Source organism: Schistocerca americana, chromosome 9, assembly GCF_021461395.2.
Source record: "Schistocerca americana isolate TAMUIC-IGC-003095 chromosome 9, iqSchAmer2.1, whole genome shotgun sequence".
Lineage (NCBI taxonomy): Eukaryota > Metazoa > Arthropoda > Insecta > Orthoptera > Acrididae > Schistocerca > Schistocerca americana.
The window spans coordinates 105,586,337-105,604,316 of record NC_060127.1 but is presented as its reverse complement, the minus strand read 5'-3'; the positions used below and the strand labels follow the sequence as shown (position 1 = coordinate 105,604,316).

General features: G+C 45.4%; 1 protein-coding gene across 4 annotated transcripts in view; it reads left to right on the top strand.

Moving 5' to 3' along the window:
* The window catches only part of LOC124550931 (kinesin light chain), a 396,765-nt gene that overhangs the window by 130,148 nt on the left and 248,637 nt on the right, over positions 1-17,980 (top strand). Inside the window, exon 1 of one of the 4 annotated variants that reach the window (XM_047125728.1) lies at positions 8,096-8,216. The exons of the other annotated variants lie outside the window; for them this stretch is intronic. The gene's annotated coding sequence lies outside the window, so the exon portion shown is untranslated. Of the gene's footprint in view, positions 1-8,095; positions 8,217-17,980 lie in introns of those variants that run through there. 4 annotated transcript variants of the gene reach the window in all.

Here is a 17,980-nt window from a genome sequence, read left to right as displayed (position 1 = left end):
AGTGGTGGCCGCCTTTCTGTCGTCACCTTTGGATCTTCGTGTGTCCAGTCACACTGTGCAACTGCCTGAGAGATTGTTGGTGTGGGAGACAAGCATTCATAACTGGCGCAGGACAAGAGATGACGATGACACACTCAAAAGTCTTTCCGCAGGGATCGGTGTTTGCTTTGGAGTTTTGGGGTGCAGCATTGGAGCATATAACACAAAGTCGCTTGAAAGTATTAACAGAAGCGTACTAATAACTTTTGCATTTGACTGATAATTAATTGAAACTCTCAGCTGCCGACAGGTGTTGTTGATATACCTCGATGGGGACAGCAGAAAATGTGTGCCCCGATCGGGACTCGAATCCGGGATCTCCTGCTTACATGGCAGACGCTCTATCCATCTGAGCCGCTGAGGACACAGATGAATAGCGTGACTGCAGGGACTCATCCCTTGCACGCTTCCCGTGACATCCACATTCCCAACTGTCCACAATTCTACATATGTAATGTACCTTATAGACATTTGCCCATCAACTCATCACTCGCGCACACTAAGGTGACGGTTCCCGCAAGAGTTCGGACAACCTGTGCCACATTCGAGAACAGATACTATCTTTATATATTTTTTTTCATATGACACTTTATCCGTCGTATGTGGTGTCTCGAGAATTATTACTAAGACAAATATAATGCTGCTCTCCACGAACTTTAATGTGGAGGAAGCAAGGAGAAAATGTATAAATGTCATGTACAAAATTATAAATGTCGCAAATGGAAAATTTCGACTTTATTGAAAACATTCAGGGCATGCCACCAAGCTACAGGGTTATTCAGAATCATCTAGCAACTTTCACATGATGTAAAAATGTTTTTATTGAATGTATTGCATGATTATACGTCCAGAAACAACACTTGAGATGTTCTTTGTGCCATGTTCACAAATGTTGAATGTATGGACCGCTAGTCACACGACCGACGTTAAGCCTGCTGTCCAGTTCGACCCACTCTCGCCCCAGAATATCCACAACGATATCAGTCACAGTTGCCCTGCTGTGTCCACACTGACAGACACCTCCTGTTTCCTTAAACTTCTGTTATCCACACATGAATGAAGTGGAGGCTTCCTAAATGTAGTTGGAATTTCCAAAGCACTGCACTTGAGAACTCACTCTTGCAGAAGTCAGTCACGCAAGGTGCCTTCTCTGCTGCTCTGGAAGCCATGTTGTTCACTGGACTCGCATTCGGGGGGACAACGGTTCAATGCCGCGTCCGGCCATTCTAATTTAGGTTTTCCGTGATTTCCCTAAATCGCTCCGGGATGGTTCCTTTGAAAGGGCACAGCCGATTTCCTTCCCTAATCCGATGAGACCGATGACCGATGACCTCGCAGTTTGGTCTCTTCCCCCAAAACAACCCAACCCAACCCAACTGGAGATCACTGTAACCAAAAATACCCTCTTGTATTGCTGTGTCTATGCATGGAGGGTGTTTAAGAAGTGATGGTCAATATTTCACGCATGGAAAGCACAGACCAAAAGTAGCTAAAAAGCTCCAGTAAACATTGGTCCGCAAATGAACCGTTCCCGGTGTATCGCATTAATTCGAGTCAGGGAACCAATTGGTAAACGCCCCTGAATATCGCGCTACTTACGTTGCTATCTCGAGGTTTGGGATCGATTGTTTATTTACGCATGCGCACCTACTTCACCTTCCCCCTCTGTGCACTGTGCCATACGGGACTCACAATCAGTTACGAATGTGGAGGCGCCATGGACAGAGGTGTTACTCCAATGAACAGAGCGCTGACACGCACTTCATGTGTGGCAAAGCGAACGGCAGTGCCCATGAGGCTGCACGATTTTTTGAATAACGCTGATGATGTGATACGTGTGTTGCATTAGGATTGCCATCGACACAAATGTGACAATTGTGGTAGTTAAAAATACTATCATGGGTAAATCAAGCCTCATCCGTGAACTGAATACTGCTTAAAAACAGGGGATTCAGGGTACACTGTTGTTGCACCCATTGGCAGAAATTGTCTCTAGGAGGGAAGTCTGCATTCTTGTAGGCTTGCACTCGCTGGAGTAATATGGATAGAGTTCCTGCCGACGTAAAATCCGCCACACACTGCTACGACTCATGACATTCTCTTGGGTAGCAATCCTCTTTGTTGAAGTGCTCGGACGTCCGTGTACAATGCGTAACACTCTTTCCTCAACGTCTGGTGTTACGGATCTGGATCTACCTTCTCTCAGTATATCCGGTTTCGGTGTACTGTACTTCCAGGTGTACGTGGTGGAGTCCCACTGAACACACGCCGGGACATGTGGTTCATGCATGACTGTGCTCCAGCACATTTTCATATTAGAGTGCGCCGGCTTCTAACTCGGACTTTAAGGTCAACATTAGGTAGGTAGAGGAGGGCCTGTGCCGTGACCTCCAAGTTCTCCGGATTTAAATCCCACGGATTTCTGTGTGTGGGGTCGTGCCAAAAGCTTGGTCTAGGCTGCCGAGGTCAACTCTCTGGAGAAATTACGCTTGCGGATTGAAGCGGCCTTCCAGCATGTACAGAATTCCCCTGGACTGCCTGATAGGATTCGCAGCTCATTTCAGCAACGAGTTCAGTGTTGCATTCAGACGCATGGGCAACATTTCGAACACAATGAGATTTTCACTCTGCAGTGGAGTGTGCGCTGATATGAAACTTCCTGGCAGATTAAAACTGTGCCGGACCGAGACTCGAACTCGGGAACTTTGCCTTTCGCGTGCAAGTGCTCTACCATCTGAGCTACCCAAGCACGACTCACGGCCCGTCCTCACAGTTTTACTTCCGCCAGGACCTGGTCTCCTACTTTCCAAACTTCACAGAAGCTCTCCTGCGAACCTTGCAGAACTAGCACTCATGGAAGAAAGAATATTGCGGAGACATGGCTTAGCCACGGCCTGGGGGATGTTTCCAGAATGAGATTTTCACTCTGCAGTGGAGTGTGTGCTGATATGAAACTTCCTGGCAGATTAAAACTGTGTGCCGGACCGAGACTCGAACTCGTGACACAGTTTTAATCTGCCAGGAAGTTTCACCTGCCTTAACGTTTACAGGTGCCATGTGTTCTTAGGCACCGCGACAGAAAATGTGCTGTATCTTGACAACGGTAGGTTTGTGTACCCACGTTTATTGGAGATTTTTAGCTACTTTTGTCCTGTACTTTCAATTCGTGAACTGTTGGCCATCACTCGTGAAACACCCTGTATAATCATATAACACCTTACCTCAATACAAATGCTTTTTACTGTCGCTTTAAACTGTCTACATCATTTTGAATACCCATGTGTATTAGCGTCAGTTGTGTGACTTGGTGCGATAGTATGGACGCACAGCTTGTGAAGACTGCTTCAGCAGCCAGTGTTGTCTCTGTGACTGACAAGCGCCTCTCGTGCAATCCCAAATGAAGCGTTCTTGCTAATTGTAGGAATACTGGACATGGAAATCGGGAAAAGAACAAACCTGTATGCATCAACCGAGCGAGGTGGCGCAGTGGTTAGACACTGGACTCGCATTCGGAAGGACGACGGTTCAATCCCGCGTCCGCCCATCCTGATTTAGGTTTTCCGTGATTTCCCTAAATCACTCCAGGCAAATGCAGGGATGGTTCCTCTGAAAGGGCACGGCCGACTTCCTTCCCCATCCTTCCCTAATCCGATGAGACCCATGACCACGCTGTCTGGTCTCCTTCCCCAAAACCAACCAACCAACCTTTATGCAGCAAGGAAAGGCAGTCAAACGGAAGTACAAAGGCTACTTTCGAAACTGAGACCGAACAGACAAAATTGCGCCAGCGACAGTGTGGGAACTCCGACACATACATTGTGGGATGAAGATGCAACGGGTAATGATCGCCAGGTATGGGGTACACTGCATCTCAAACCAGAGCCAAGGAACGAGCCGACGTGGCGCGTCTTGGACGATGCTGCAGCCGCAGTGTCCGAGAAAGCAGAAGGCGACTTCCGGAGGCATTAAACCACACGTCAGCGTGCTGAGGCAACGTTCCATGCAGATGGAGAGATCGGCCACAGGTAAAGACAACACTTCTTCAAGCCTGTACCGCATTGGTGCGATTGATTAACGGGAATGTGGATTCTGCGATGTTAGACTGATTCGTGGAATCGATTGCCGCAGTGGGCGACGAGGGAAGGAGGGCAGTAGCGGAAATTCACTCTTCTGCAGTTGCCCTTCCTGTTTGTCCCATTCGCCAGCATACACAATCGTTGCAGTCTCTCTCATTCCGAATTTTATACCTCATCATTCCAATTATTCCTTCTCTCGATCAGTGGTATTTTAACATTGTGAGGAATAAAATAAATGAAAAGAATGATTGTAGCAGCGGGAATCGAACCCGCGACGATGATTTGACCACTGGGCCACGGTACTGTTAGGTCAACTGCCCCTCAAAACTCCCTCGTACGTTACGCTTGCACCGCAGTTTCAATGAGAGATACTGATCTGTTTCTGTAAGCAGCGTAGCGCTGGGAGTGCGGTAAAGGATGACGTCACGTCAGATCACGCACATTCGGAAACAGCCAGCTGCGCCCCTTCCCTGAGTTGATAATAGCGAGGCTGACATTTAATTTCAGCACTCGACACTGGTTTCTTGTTACGGAGAGAGCGCTGCAGAAGTAGTATTCGTCCATTTTATTTTAATATCAGCATGCATTCGAAGAGAAGTGGCACACTTTTAATGTGATTTCCGGCTTGCATTCGAAGTGAAATAGCATAATTTAAATGCAGTATTTACTGTGAACATTAGCACGTGATAACCAGCCACCACTGCTCTGTTATTCCCGGCTATCTGAGCGACAAATCCAGGGTTCTTTCTTGCCGTCATCCTTGATCCGTTTACTGTACCATGGCCACACCACTGAAGAGCTCTTTATTCAGTTTTTTGGACGACTAATTGTTGACAATCCTTTATCACCATTTCCTTATTTCTTGCCCTCTCTCTCTCTCCTGGATATGCTGCCTCCCTCTTTATTCCGCCCATCTCTACTGCCTCTACTCTACTTTTCCGCTACAGAAATAACTATAAATATTTCAGATGTACTAGTTCCGTAAAGAAACGATGACGCTAATGAATCAACTTTTCAAAATGTTTACAATAAATTGTTTCAGTTTTATTATAGCCAATTTTTAAGCCTTCTTTCAGATATACTCTAGTAAGTTCTCCTGTTAGTTCTTAACGATCATTTGCACTACAAGCGTCTCATCAGTAAAGTAGTTGGCTCTGCCATGTTATAGCAACACGTTTTCCATTTTTTCCTGCCGTAGAGATCAGAGAAAAACATTTTCTATCATTGCTACTAGTTGTTTGTATGACAGAAAAAGAAAAATTTCCAACTGATGACGGAGATTTATTTATTTATTTTTAGATGCAGCGTCATGAACGTTTTACGATACCATAATCGGTTCGACCATCCAGTGCCCATATCCAGATTGTCAGTAGGATTCGTACTACAGTTTTATAATTTATATAAAAAACACCACGATTCGAGGACCGACTCTTTTTCTTTATTGGCAGTCCAGATGATCACTGGCTGGTCGAAGCGGTAACAGGATTGTGAAATGCTCATGTAAATGTGTCGGAAAATGTAAGAACAACTTAAGTCCAACACTTTGTATGTAGCGCAGGAAGAATTATTTTTTGAATGCCCCTATGCGTGCAGTAATTATTCTAATCTTACCTTTATGATCGATGTGTGAGCGATACGTAGAGGGTTGTAGCATAGTCCTAGAGTAATCATTTAAAGCCGGTTCTTGGAACTTCGTCGACAACTATCTTTAAGACTCTGCCAGTTCTGTTTCTTCAGCATCTCTGTGACGCACTCACACGGTTCAAACAAACCTGTGACCATTTATGTCATCCTGGTAGTTCTATTTGGTACGGATCCCACACACTTAAGCAGTATTCTAGAATGGGTCGCACGAGTGATTTACAAGCAATCTCCTTTGTAGACTCTTCGCATATCTCCAGTATTCTACCAATAAACCGAAGTCTACCATCTGCTTTACCCACGACTGGGCCTATGTGATCATTTCGTTTCATGTCCCTACACAGTCTGTCATACAGGTATTTTTATGGATTGGCCAATTCCAATTGCGATTCTCTGTTAGACTACTGCGTTTTCACGTTTTGTGAAATGTACAGTTTTACATTTATGAACATTTAAAGCAAGTTGTGAATGTTTGCACCACTGTGAAATCTTATCAAGATCCGATTGAATATTCGTGCAACTTCTTTCAGACAGTACTTCATTATAAATAACTGCATCATCTGCAAGAAGCCTTAGGTTACTACTAATATTGTCCCCAAAGTCATTAATATACAACATGAACAGCGAGGGTATCAAATACACTTCCTGGGGCACACCTCAAGTTACCCTCCAAAGTCACTCCATTCATGATAATATGGTATATCCTCCCTACTAATAAACTCTCAATCCAGTCACTAATTTCGCTTGATACTCCATACGATCGTACTTTTGAGAATAAGAGTGGACGCGGTACTGAGACAAACGATTTTTGTAAACCAAGAAACACTGCATACACCCGACTGCCTTGATCCGATGTTTTCGGTATGCCGCGTGAGAAAAGTGGGAATTGGGTTTCACATGATCGATATTTTCGAAATCCGTGCTGATTAGCATTTCTGTTCGAGATACCTCATTATGTTTGAGCACAGAATATCATCTAATATTCTACAACAAATCCAAGTCAAGGATACTAAACGGTAATTTTGTGGCTCAGTTCTGCTACCGCTATTGGGTGTGACTTCTGCTTTCTTCCAAATACTGGGCACGGTTTTTTGTTCGGGGGCTTTATAATAGATTTTAGTTTGAAAAGGGTCTAACTCAGCCGCAAATTCTATATAGTATCTGGTAGGGATTCTATCGAGCCCTGGAGCTTTGTTCAAGTTTAACGATTTCAGCATTTCCCAACACCACTGACAGTAACATTTCACTTGTCTTTTCAGTGGTACGAGGATGAAATTGGGACAATTCTCCTAGGTTTTCCTTTGTAAAGGAACATCTGAAAACTGTGTAAAAAATTGCTTTTGCTTTGGTGTCCTCAATTTCTGCTTTTGACTCATTGGACACTAATTTTTGTGCCACTAATAGACTTTACATGGTACCAGAATTTCTTTCGGTGTTGTGAAAGATTGTTTGACAATATTCTGGGGGTTTTACGCATTGCTCTCTTGACACCGTAACACGTTTCGTTCAGCCTGCCTCCCTTTGTAGTCGTATGCTTTGTTACACACCTATTATACAGTACTCTCTGTTCAGTTCGGTGTGTCTGGGACAGTATGCAGTTTTTTTTTCTCAAAGATTAAGACCATTTAGCTAAGCGTTCTGTGGGAAACGAAGTATCGAAGTGATGACCTGAAGGTGATCCAGTATCAAAAAACTAGGTTCCCGAATTACAGCATACAAACGAGTTTGGAAGGTGGCGCACAACGACGAAATAGTTTTATGGAAATGAATATCGATGCCTGTCGTTGTCTTGGTGACACGAATTGTGATGATTCTAGAATACAAAGCAATCGGATAAATTGGTAGTTTGCTGTTGCGACACAGTGTTAGCAAAATGTCCAGAATGAATTTTTTATTCCGCAGCGGAGTGTACGCTGATATGAAAATTCCTGGCGGATCAAATCCGTGTGCCGGACCGAGACTCGCATTCGGGATCTTTGTCATGTTAGTTGAGTCTTTCGTTCTGCAGTGGTGTTTCTTGATGCGTATTTTGTTCGCATTAACCCTCGCATTGCTATAACGAATATTTTCAAAAAGACGGTGAGGAAATCTGAACTGCGCACCGCCCTTACAAATTACGGTTATTGCAATGTACACACCACCATAAAGTGAGAAACTTGATATGAAATATCTTGCACGCCGCCAAAACATTTTTCGTTTAAATTCGTATTACTGCGAGTTGATTGAGAACAGCAGCAAGACGCTGGCATTTTGCCCACCAGGCGGCAGCACATGCGGCGACGCGCGCGCCGTTGCGGCCCGCAGTCGTACTGCCGGCTAGACAACAGAGTAGTGCTTCGCTGTTTAGTCTGCTTGCGGGTCGGGCCGGAGCAGCTTGCTTTGTGTAGTGCGTAGTGTGTGTGGCTTTTCAGCAGGAAGCGGCGGTGCGATGCCAAATTTCCGTCGTTCCAGTGATCTGTAGTGAGTGTTCCACCATGTTCTAGGGCCTTCCGCGAGGAACGTCTCACGTGCACAGTGCTGCCAGTCGTAATGCGTAGCTGGAAATGCTGCTACGCGCGTAATGGAAGCGTCCACGGAAAGTCCACCCTAGTTATTGAGCCTTCAGTTGCTGCGGTTCCGCAAGAATTAGTGCCCTGTTTGATACGGCAGATACAAATCAACGTAGCTGCTCCGTCAAGTCGCGCACTGCTAAATTACATCTGCAGCCCCATTTCGTCAGTCTATTTATAGACTTAGAGAAATTGACTGAGGGTTTTTTTTAATAATATATTGCAGGTGCCTCATCTATGAAATTGTGGTGCAGAAGTCACAGGCAAAATGTGAGCAAAGTGTCATTATACTGGAATATTGATCGTCACGGTATTGAGAGAGCTATTGATTTGGCCTGTGCTATACCATGTGTCTCAATCTTATTTCTTGTGCTGGGCCTCTCTGGAAGTTTTCCCGTTAATCTTCCAGTGATGAAATTTCATGCGCTTTTTGTTTCATTGCGGCAATAAAGTAATGTAACTTATGTCCTGTGAGCGTTTCTTTGTATAGTGCTCAGCGTGTGCCAAGATAGCGAACAAGTGACTATCTAGTCGTGCCGTGTGGCAGGAAGTGCTAGCTGGCTCATCTGCGGCCGTGACTCACGCCGGCTCCAGGCGGGATCAGAGCGGTAAAATATCTCGTGCTGACTAATCGCTGACGCCCCCTTTAAACACTGTTGTTTCTACCGCCTTCCTGCGTCAGCTGTCTAAGAGCTTGTTAGTCTTACGTACCACTCCTTTGGGACATAGGAAACACAGTAGAACCGATTACTTGTTTCGTATTTATATACGGTATTTATACATGAATCCATCAATACACACATAGGACACTTGTGCACTAAATGTTTACTGAATTTGATGAAAAGTGCTTTACATTTGGCACAAATGAAATCAGGCTACGTCCCTGATAAAATCTTAATTTAGCTTCACATTTGTTGGCTGCACACCCTCTCAAAGAAATTAACACCATTCAGCATAATACAGACCTCGGGATATGCTACAGATAAGTCGTCATAACCAGGATTTCAGGAGGGGCTCGTACTACAGCGGCGAAATGGATGACTGTCCCATCGGCAAATGTTCCCAGTGTTTGTTCTTTTGTTACATTCTCTGGTGGCTGGAGGGTCTTACGTTCTCAATAAATTCACGCATGGAGAGGGATGAAACGACTGCTTATTGTTTCCTCGTTGCTATTGTCATACAAAAGTATTTGAAAGCCGTTTATTAAAACTTTATTAAAATTCGCTTTTGTACTGTCGGCCACTTTGCCATTTTCAAGTGTACAGCTTAAGCAGATGCTTATATTGAGGTACTTTTTTTATTTTATGAATAGTTCAAAGTGAAAGGGACGATGGCGTTCTGAGCGAATTACAAGGTACGGGCTCCACCTTCACTGTCTGTGTAACCGCAAGTGGCTGTTTCCGCTAAAGAATAGGCTTGTCTAAGAATGTTAACCAGACAACCTTTTGAGAGGAAAGAAAGGAAGTTTATGAAAATAGTTATTTTAGGCTTCTGCTAGTGACAATCAAAATAACATTTTACGAAGTCAATTTCAGCAACGCCTTTAGAAGAGATGCGCCTAGGCGGCGTGTGGACTTTGCATTTGACCGATTTTAAAACTTCCAGATTCCACGTAGCGAAGAAAGCACTAACGGTTTGCTTATTTATATTTAGGATAACTCTCACACTGACCAATAGTAAACGTTTGGCTACGTAGTGTATTTCAATCGGTCCTCACATTCTTACTTATTATAATTGATAGCCCATAAATGTTAACATCAGACATGCTGTCAGTCAATCCACTGAGACTCCTAGATCTTCAGTAGGAAATGACGGCCAGCGTGCTGAGCCACAGAGTTTGGGATCTATTGGTAATAACCGGTCTAGCCACTACGTCACGAACATTGACTGCGATAAATTTCGTAGTTCAAACCAATCTCTTGCAAATATGGACAAATTCGACGTTGGAAGATTGATCCAGCAAGTAGTTCCTTCAGAAAAATGTTTTTGGCCTGTAGCGCGGACTGGGGTTCATACGTTCCGTATGTTTGTGTGCTGTTCGATCGAGTGACAATACGATTCAGGAAGCGTAAGTCAGTTGCGTGACGCATGGCAGCGCTCACAAAAGGGCTGGCGCCTGAGTAGTTGGGCCACTGTGGAAGCCCTCGTTCACAGAAGTGGCTGTTCGCTGTCGAGGGCAGCCAAGAGGCCTCCCCTCCATTGCACAAAATCGCTGGCAGGGCCATGCCGTCCCACAAGGCCGCGGAAATAGCTCCTGGCAGTTCGGAGGTGCGCGCTTTACCTTTGCGTCTTCTTTGGCCAGTTGTTTACACGGAGAGTATACCAAACCTCCGCGTCTTGGTTAAACCACGTTGACGGCCGTACAACACTTTCTCCTCCTAACTATGAGTCATACAGCCCAGAACTTGTCCGGGTTCCTATCTAAAACGGAAATTAACTTTATTGTGGATGTACTGAAGTTCCACTGTAAATGTGAAACTTTGTGCGCTTAAGGAAGCCTCCGATACTGCCATTCTCTGAACGTTGTCACGAGCGGAAAATTTGAAGCTGATTCGGACAGACTGACCTGTAGTGTAGCCTGAAGGCCAGGTTAACTTGGATGTTTGGCTGTGAATTAGCGAACTCAGCTAGTCTGATGATCTATTAAATTTGTGTATTCTATCTTTAAATTTACGTTCCGATCGAAAGGTATTTTCTAAGTTTGGTGAAGTATTTAAGTCTTCGGTGTAATCTTGATTTTGTGCAGCAGAGTTGTATTTAGTGCGTTTATTATGCCACAAATTGTGTGACGATGTATATTCAGAGCCCTTAAGATTTTCTAGCATCACCTGGAGATATTCATTCAGCACGAACCGGGTAGTGGCGTAATAAACGTATCTGAAATAAAGATGTTGTGGATTTGACATTTAGTTTTTGTCTTAGGCGAGACAATAATGACGCTGCTCATAACCCCCATAGCCTTGCGTAGGTAGTTGTACTTTGATAGTTAAACTCTGATTATATGACGTCAGTCCCAAACTCCTTAAAATGTAGTCACCTTTTTTCAGTTTTCTTGGGAGTACTTAAAGTGAGCAACAAAGTCCGCGCCCGGCACGTGACAAAGACAACTAGGGAAAATATGTAGAATACCGCACAAATGGAACATGACAGCTCGAGTCTCAAAGACTTGTAAACCATGTCACCGAGAAAGCCTCTAGGGTCATAAATTTTCAGCTCGTGAGCAAGACAGTACACGGAAATACGAATATTTTCGGTTGTAGACTTCACCTGAGACACTGTAGTGCCCTTCTGAAACAGGCGGAACATCGTGTTTTGGTCGTGGCGGTTGACTGAGCCAGTGAAGTTTTAACGTGCAGGAGCATTCGGAGAATTCTTCTTACGATAATTGTAGCCGGCCGGCTCTCGTCTGCTACAGTACTTGGTTGCCATAGGATTACCTCGCGAGTTGTCAAATGGGGATGAGACACATGTAGAACTGCCCCCGCAAGAAATCGATTGACACGAACCTCTCGTCGGATGGGAAAGACGAAGTGCAGCGCGGCCTGTCGTGACGCCAGACCTAATTTAAGCTTGAGAAAGTTTTCCAAAGTGGCGGCTGCCTGGTTGCTCAACCCGCGGGCTCGTAGCCAGCCAGCTGCTCCCATAACCAGGAATATCGCCGCAAATCCCTGCAGCCTTCACCGGCAAGTTCCATTCTTTCATTGGTGTCCGATGTGGGGCCGGTAGCACTGATGGAGCCAGAGGAAAGTACATTACAGCCAGTCCAATTTGACCAGTCACTGTCAACAACGCCACTGTCGGTGCCATGACACCATTATGGCGACTATAACCTCACAGATTTTAAGTAAGGAAACCTATGCGGAGTAGGGGGCTTTAGACGGGGCTGTCGTTAACGCCTTCCTACGTACTAAACATTGATGTACTCGGTGCGCGTGCCATAAATTATCTTTGAGTCAGTGGTTTCGAGATCATTCACCATTGTCTTCTTCAGAGGGGCAATTGTCTGTCGAAAAACAATTTAAGTGTACACTATGAGAGGTTACATTGGTACTAACAGTGAAAAGCCACTCGCAGCATCTTCATTTCTGTCACCATGTATGATATGGGGAAAACTCCTACAGTCTCTCGGTATGCGCTTCCACGCATCACTGATTCCTATTCCGTATCTCTGTTAACCACATCCAGCCACATATAGCTATTTTCTACAGTTTCTTAGGCGATTCAATCCATTTAGTTTGACGCGATGGCTGCTCAAACAAGATCCTACGCTTATTGGTAAGGCCATGTTCGCCAACAGCACATTTTTTTTCCTTCTAAATTCAGGTTACGGCGTGTCTGATGCACTAGGCATTCTTTCATCAAAAAAATTTCACCCTTTGCCTAGCAGCGTCTTCTATTTCATTTCTTTGTCCGTCAGGACCTATCTTCCATGGCGATGTATTCGTTTTAGTCCGTACTGTATGGCCCTGAATTTTCCGAAATTTCGTGCTAATCTCATTTCTGCTGCTCATTAGTTCCGTACGCATTTGATTCTCGACCCAGTGTGTGCTCATTAGGCTGGTCGTGAGAGTAGGAATGTCGTCAGCGAACTCAGATGTCCTGTTACCCTGATATTTTAATCCCATATGTGCAGGATTTTTATTTTCGTCATTACTTCCTTAGATACTCAAATTGAACAGTAGGACAGAAAGACTGCATTTCTAGCAGTTCATTGACTCTTCTCTCGATTCTTGTATATTATCAGAACGAGATTTTCACTCTGCAGCGGAGAGTGCGCTGATACGAAACTTCCTGGCAGATTAAAACTGTGTGCCGGACCGAGATTCGAACTCGGGACCTTTGCAAACAGTTTTAATATGCCAGGAAGTTCCATTGTACGAGGCGTGTTTTTTAAGTAAGTACCGTTTTGGAATTTAAAAAAAAGACGTCCTGAGAGCTCAATTTTATTTTTACATGAAAGCCTGTACCTTAATCTACTTTTCTACGTAATTTCCGTCAACATTGAGGCACTTGTCATAACGTTGTACCAGTTTTTGAATACCCTTCTCAGAGAAGTCTGCCGCCTGACTTGTTAACCACTGCGTCACCACTCTTTTGACTTCGTCATCGTCTCGAAGACGCTGACCGCCCAGGTGTTTCGTCAAGTGCAGGAACAGATGGTAGTCATTGGGCGCAAGATCGGGCCTGTACGGAGGATGACTTCGAGTTTCCCATCGAAAAGATGTGATGAGATCTTTGGTCTGACTCGCCACATGCGAACGGGAATTGTCTTGCAGCAAAACTATGCCCTTGCTCAACTTCCATGGACTGTTGCTTGGTTCTGGTGTGACGTAGGCCACTCATGTTTCATTGCTCGTAACAATTTGGCTGGAGAAATCACCACCATCGTTGTGGTACCGCTCGAGGAAAGTCAATGCACTGTCTAAACGTTTGGTTTTGTGCACATCCGTCAATATTTGCGGTGCCCAACTTGCGCACAATTTTCGGTAATTCAAGTGCTCGGTCACAATGCCATACAAAACACTACGAGAAACATTAGGAAAGTCATCCCGCAAGGAGGAAATGGTAAAGCGTCTGTTTACTCTCACCATATTGTCCACTTCCTGCACCAAACTTTCATTAACCACCGAAGGACGCCCACTCCGTTGTTCATCATGGCACATTTGTGCGGCAATCTTTAAACGCTCTCACCCTCTTTCTTACCATTCCATCACTCGTAATGTTTTCTCCGTAAACTGCACAGATCTCACGATGAATATCGATCGCTTTTAGGCCTTTAGTACTAAGAAATATTTATAACAGCCCGTACTTCAGTCGGCGGGACTCATGATTATCGGAGGCATCTTAAACACTCAGAGCACAACGTAAACAAGGAAGAATCAGACTGTAATGGTGCCAGTGCGTAGATTAAGGTACAGGCTTTCATGTAAAAATAAAATTGAGGTATCTTAGCAAGTCTTTTTTTTAAATTTCAAAACGGTACTTGCTTAAAAAACACGCCTTGTATATTATGTGCTTCCCTACAGCTTATACCCATTTTATTGATAATTTCAAACACATTTCACAATTTTAAATTCGAGGTCGCTTTTTCTACGTCTACACTGCCCTTTCTAGATGTGTTGATGTTTGTCTTGCTTGAATTAAAACTCACAGCGTCAGACTTGCTAATGTGGTGCCTTTAGTTTTCCTAGAATCAAACTGATCATCTGACAGACGTAATGTAGTACACCCAAATCTGTACGGTGTGAGAAGGAATGGGCCATTGGGCATTGGAGTCCGTTGGAGGAGTGGAAGAAGTGTCTGAAGACATAGACCTGATAAACATAACTGTAGCCATTTGAAGCTGGACGTAAAAGCTCGACAGTGGCGATGAAAGACGACTTTGTGCTGGTGGTTCTGGGTGGTTGCGGTCTACGAGATGTTGTGGTGGGACTTACGGCAGCAGTGTTGGCGACTTTGGAGGCGCCCTGTGAACGGATCCAATTATCGGGTGGGCGGCGCCGACCCCGGCCGGGCACTACGAGTGGCTGCCTTCCTGCTTGTCTGACTTTGCGCGTCGCGCTGGGTTTGGCGCCGCCTCTGCCGCTATTGATCCGCACGTCGCGTGTCGATAGCTCTCCCCCGGGGTCGCTAGATCGATCCCGAGCTGCTGCCAGCGTGTTGCAAGGACGCGCCAGCGCACGCTATGCCCCCGTACCTGACGGCGGCGTTTCAATCACCTTAATGAGTGACTGCCCTAGCTGCGGCCGCTATACATCTGGTCCCTCAGGTTTTCTCGGCTCGATTAATGGTGTGTTCTTTCCATTTTTGCGCAGTTTTTGGATATACGACTCATTCGTATTCTTCAGGTGCTTTGGGTTTTGTTGTTAAGTATTGTCGGTGGGTGGACTTCAACCAGACTGTTGAGTGCCCTGGTTATGGCGCCGCTGTCCATGCTCCTATCCCAATCTCGGCCCCCACAACGATCTTTTGTGTTAGCTCACTGTGTCAGCATCTCAGGGCTGATGGGTGAGTTGGCTGGCTGGTTCTTAGCTATTATGCGCCACAAGCCATGTTTAGATTGAAACTTCAGATTGTGTTAGTATTCTTTACATTTTGATTTCGGTAGATCCATTAATTACGCTGTCCCAAATGGTTCAAATGGCTCTGAGCACTATGGGACTTAACTGCTGTGGTCATCAGTCCCCTTGAACTTAGAACTACTTATATCTAACTAACCTAAGGACGTCACACACGTCCATGCCCGAGGCAGGATTCGAACCTGCGACCGTAGCGGTCGCGCGGTTCCAGACTAGCGCCTAGAACCGCTAGGCCACTCCGGCCGGCACGCTGTCCCAGAAACTTGGCATTTGCACCACTGGTCTCGTGGCGTTTCGTTTTCTGATTACACTCGATGGATAATTCGGCGAAAGCTGATTTTTTTGACACACACACACACACACACACACACACACACACACACACACACACACACCACGAAAATGACACGCTACAGGCGCGAAATTTAACCGACAGGAATAAGATGCTGTGATATGCAAATGATTGGCTTTTGAGAGCATTCACACAAGGTTGGCGCCGGTGGCGACACCTACAACGTGCTAACATGAAGAAAGTTTCCAACAGATTTCTCATAAACAAACAGCAGTTGACCGGCGTTGCCTGGTGAAACGTTATTCTGATGCTTCGTGTAAGGAGGAGAAATGCGTACCATCACGTTTCCGACTTTGATAAAGGTCGGATTGTGGCCTATCGCGATTGCGGTTTATCGAATCGCGACATTGCTGCTCGCGTTGGTCGAGATCCAATGCCTGTTAGCAGAATATGGAATCGGTGGGTTCAGGAGGGTAATACGGAACGCCGTGCTGGATCCCAACGGCCTCGTATCACTAGCAGTCGAGATGACAGGCATCTTATCCGCATGGCTGTAACGGATCGTGCAGCCACGTCTCGATCCCTGAGTCAACAGTTGGGGACGTTTGCAAGACAACAACCATCTGTACGAATAGTACGACGTCGTTTGCAGCAGCATGGACTATCAGCTCGGAGACCGTGGCTGCGGGTACCCTTGACGCTCCATCAGACAGGAGCGCCTGCGATGGTGTACTCAACGACGAACCTGGGTGCACGAATGGCAAAACGTCATTTTTTCGGATGAATCCAGGTTCTGTTTGCAGCATCATGATGGTCGCATCCGTGTTTGGCGACATCGCGATGAACGCACATTGGAAGCGTGTATTCGTCATCGCCATGCTGGCGTATCACCCGGCGTGATGTGCCATTGGTCACACGTCTCGGTCACCTCTTGTTCGCATTGACGGCACTTTGAACAGTGGACGTTTCAGATGTGTTACGACCCGTGGCTCTACCCTTCATTCGATCCCTGCAAAACCCTACATTTCAGCAGGATAATGCACGACCGCATGATGTAGGCCCTGTACTGGCCTTTCTGGGTACAGAAATTGTTCGACTGCTGCCCTGGCCAGTACATTCTCCAGATCTCACTCCAATTGAAAACGTCTGGGTAATGGAGGCCGAGCAACTGGCTCGTCACAATACGCCAGTCACTACTCTTGATGAACTGTGATATCGCATTGAAGCTGCATGCTCAGCTGTACCTGTAAATGCCATCCAAGCTCTGCTTGAGTCAATGCCCAGGCGTATGGAGGCCGTTATTAGGGCCAGAGGTGGTTGTTCTGGGTACTGATTTCTCAGGATCTATGCACCCAAATTGTGTGAAAATGTAATCACATGTCAGTGAAGTATATTTGTACAATGAATACCCATTTATCATCTGCATTTCTTCTTGGTGTAGCAATTTTAAGGGCCAGTAGTGTATATATACACCCTTGAATGTATATAATCACATTAGGAAAAAAGCCGTATGAGAGTAGTGCAAACTTAGTTAGGTTTACAGACAGTTCATCCATCACGGGAATACTCGCTAGACGATGGTGGGGAGGCTTGCGTGCCTCAGCGATACGGTACGTAGGTGCAGCCACAACGGAGGGGTATCTGTTGAGAGGCCAGACAAACGTGTGGTTCCTGAAGAGGGGCAGCAGCCTTTTCAGTAGTTGCAGGGGCGACAGTCTGGATGATTGACTGATCTGGCCTTGTAATACTAACCAAAACAGGCTTGCTGTGCTGGTACTGCGAACGGCTTAAAGCAAGGGGAAACTACGGCCGTAATTTTTCCCGAGGGCATGCGGCTTTACTGTATGATTAAATGGAGAGCTGCATCAAACCAGTCTCTGGGCTGAAGATGACGACAGCAACAACAGACGATAGTAGCCTGTTATAGTTATTGATACTGTCGAGATATTCAGATTACCGACCGTGTAGCAAATGAGTTTTCATGTGATACAATTAAAGATAATTTTTGGGATGTATTCTTTTAGTTGTGCCGATAAGCATTGCCAAATTTCATGATTCTAGGTCAACTGGAAGTACTCTCAAGGTTTCGATGAGTATGTTTGTATCAAAATATAACGCAAACGGCCGCATTTTTCGATTGTATTGACTTAGCTTACATTTATTACACCGCCAACGCACCATAGATCTCGTAAAAAAATTCTGGGATGGGGGCGAAGTACGCTGTATGGCAAGTTTCCATTTGAGTCCTACTTTCCGGAGGCTGGTTCAGCTTAAAGGCAGCAATGTTTGGGTACAAGGAGAGCA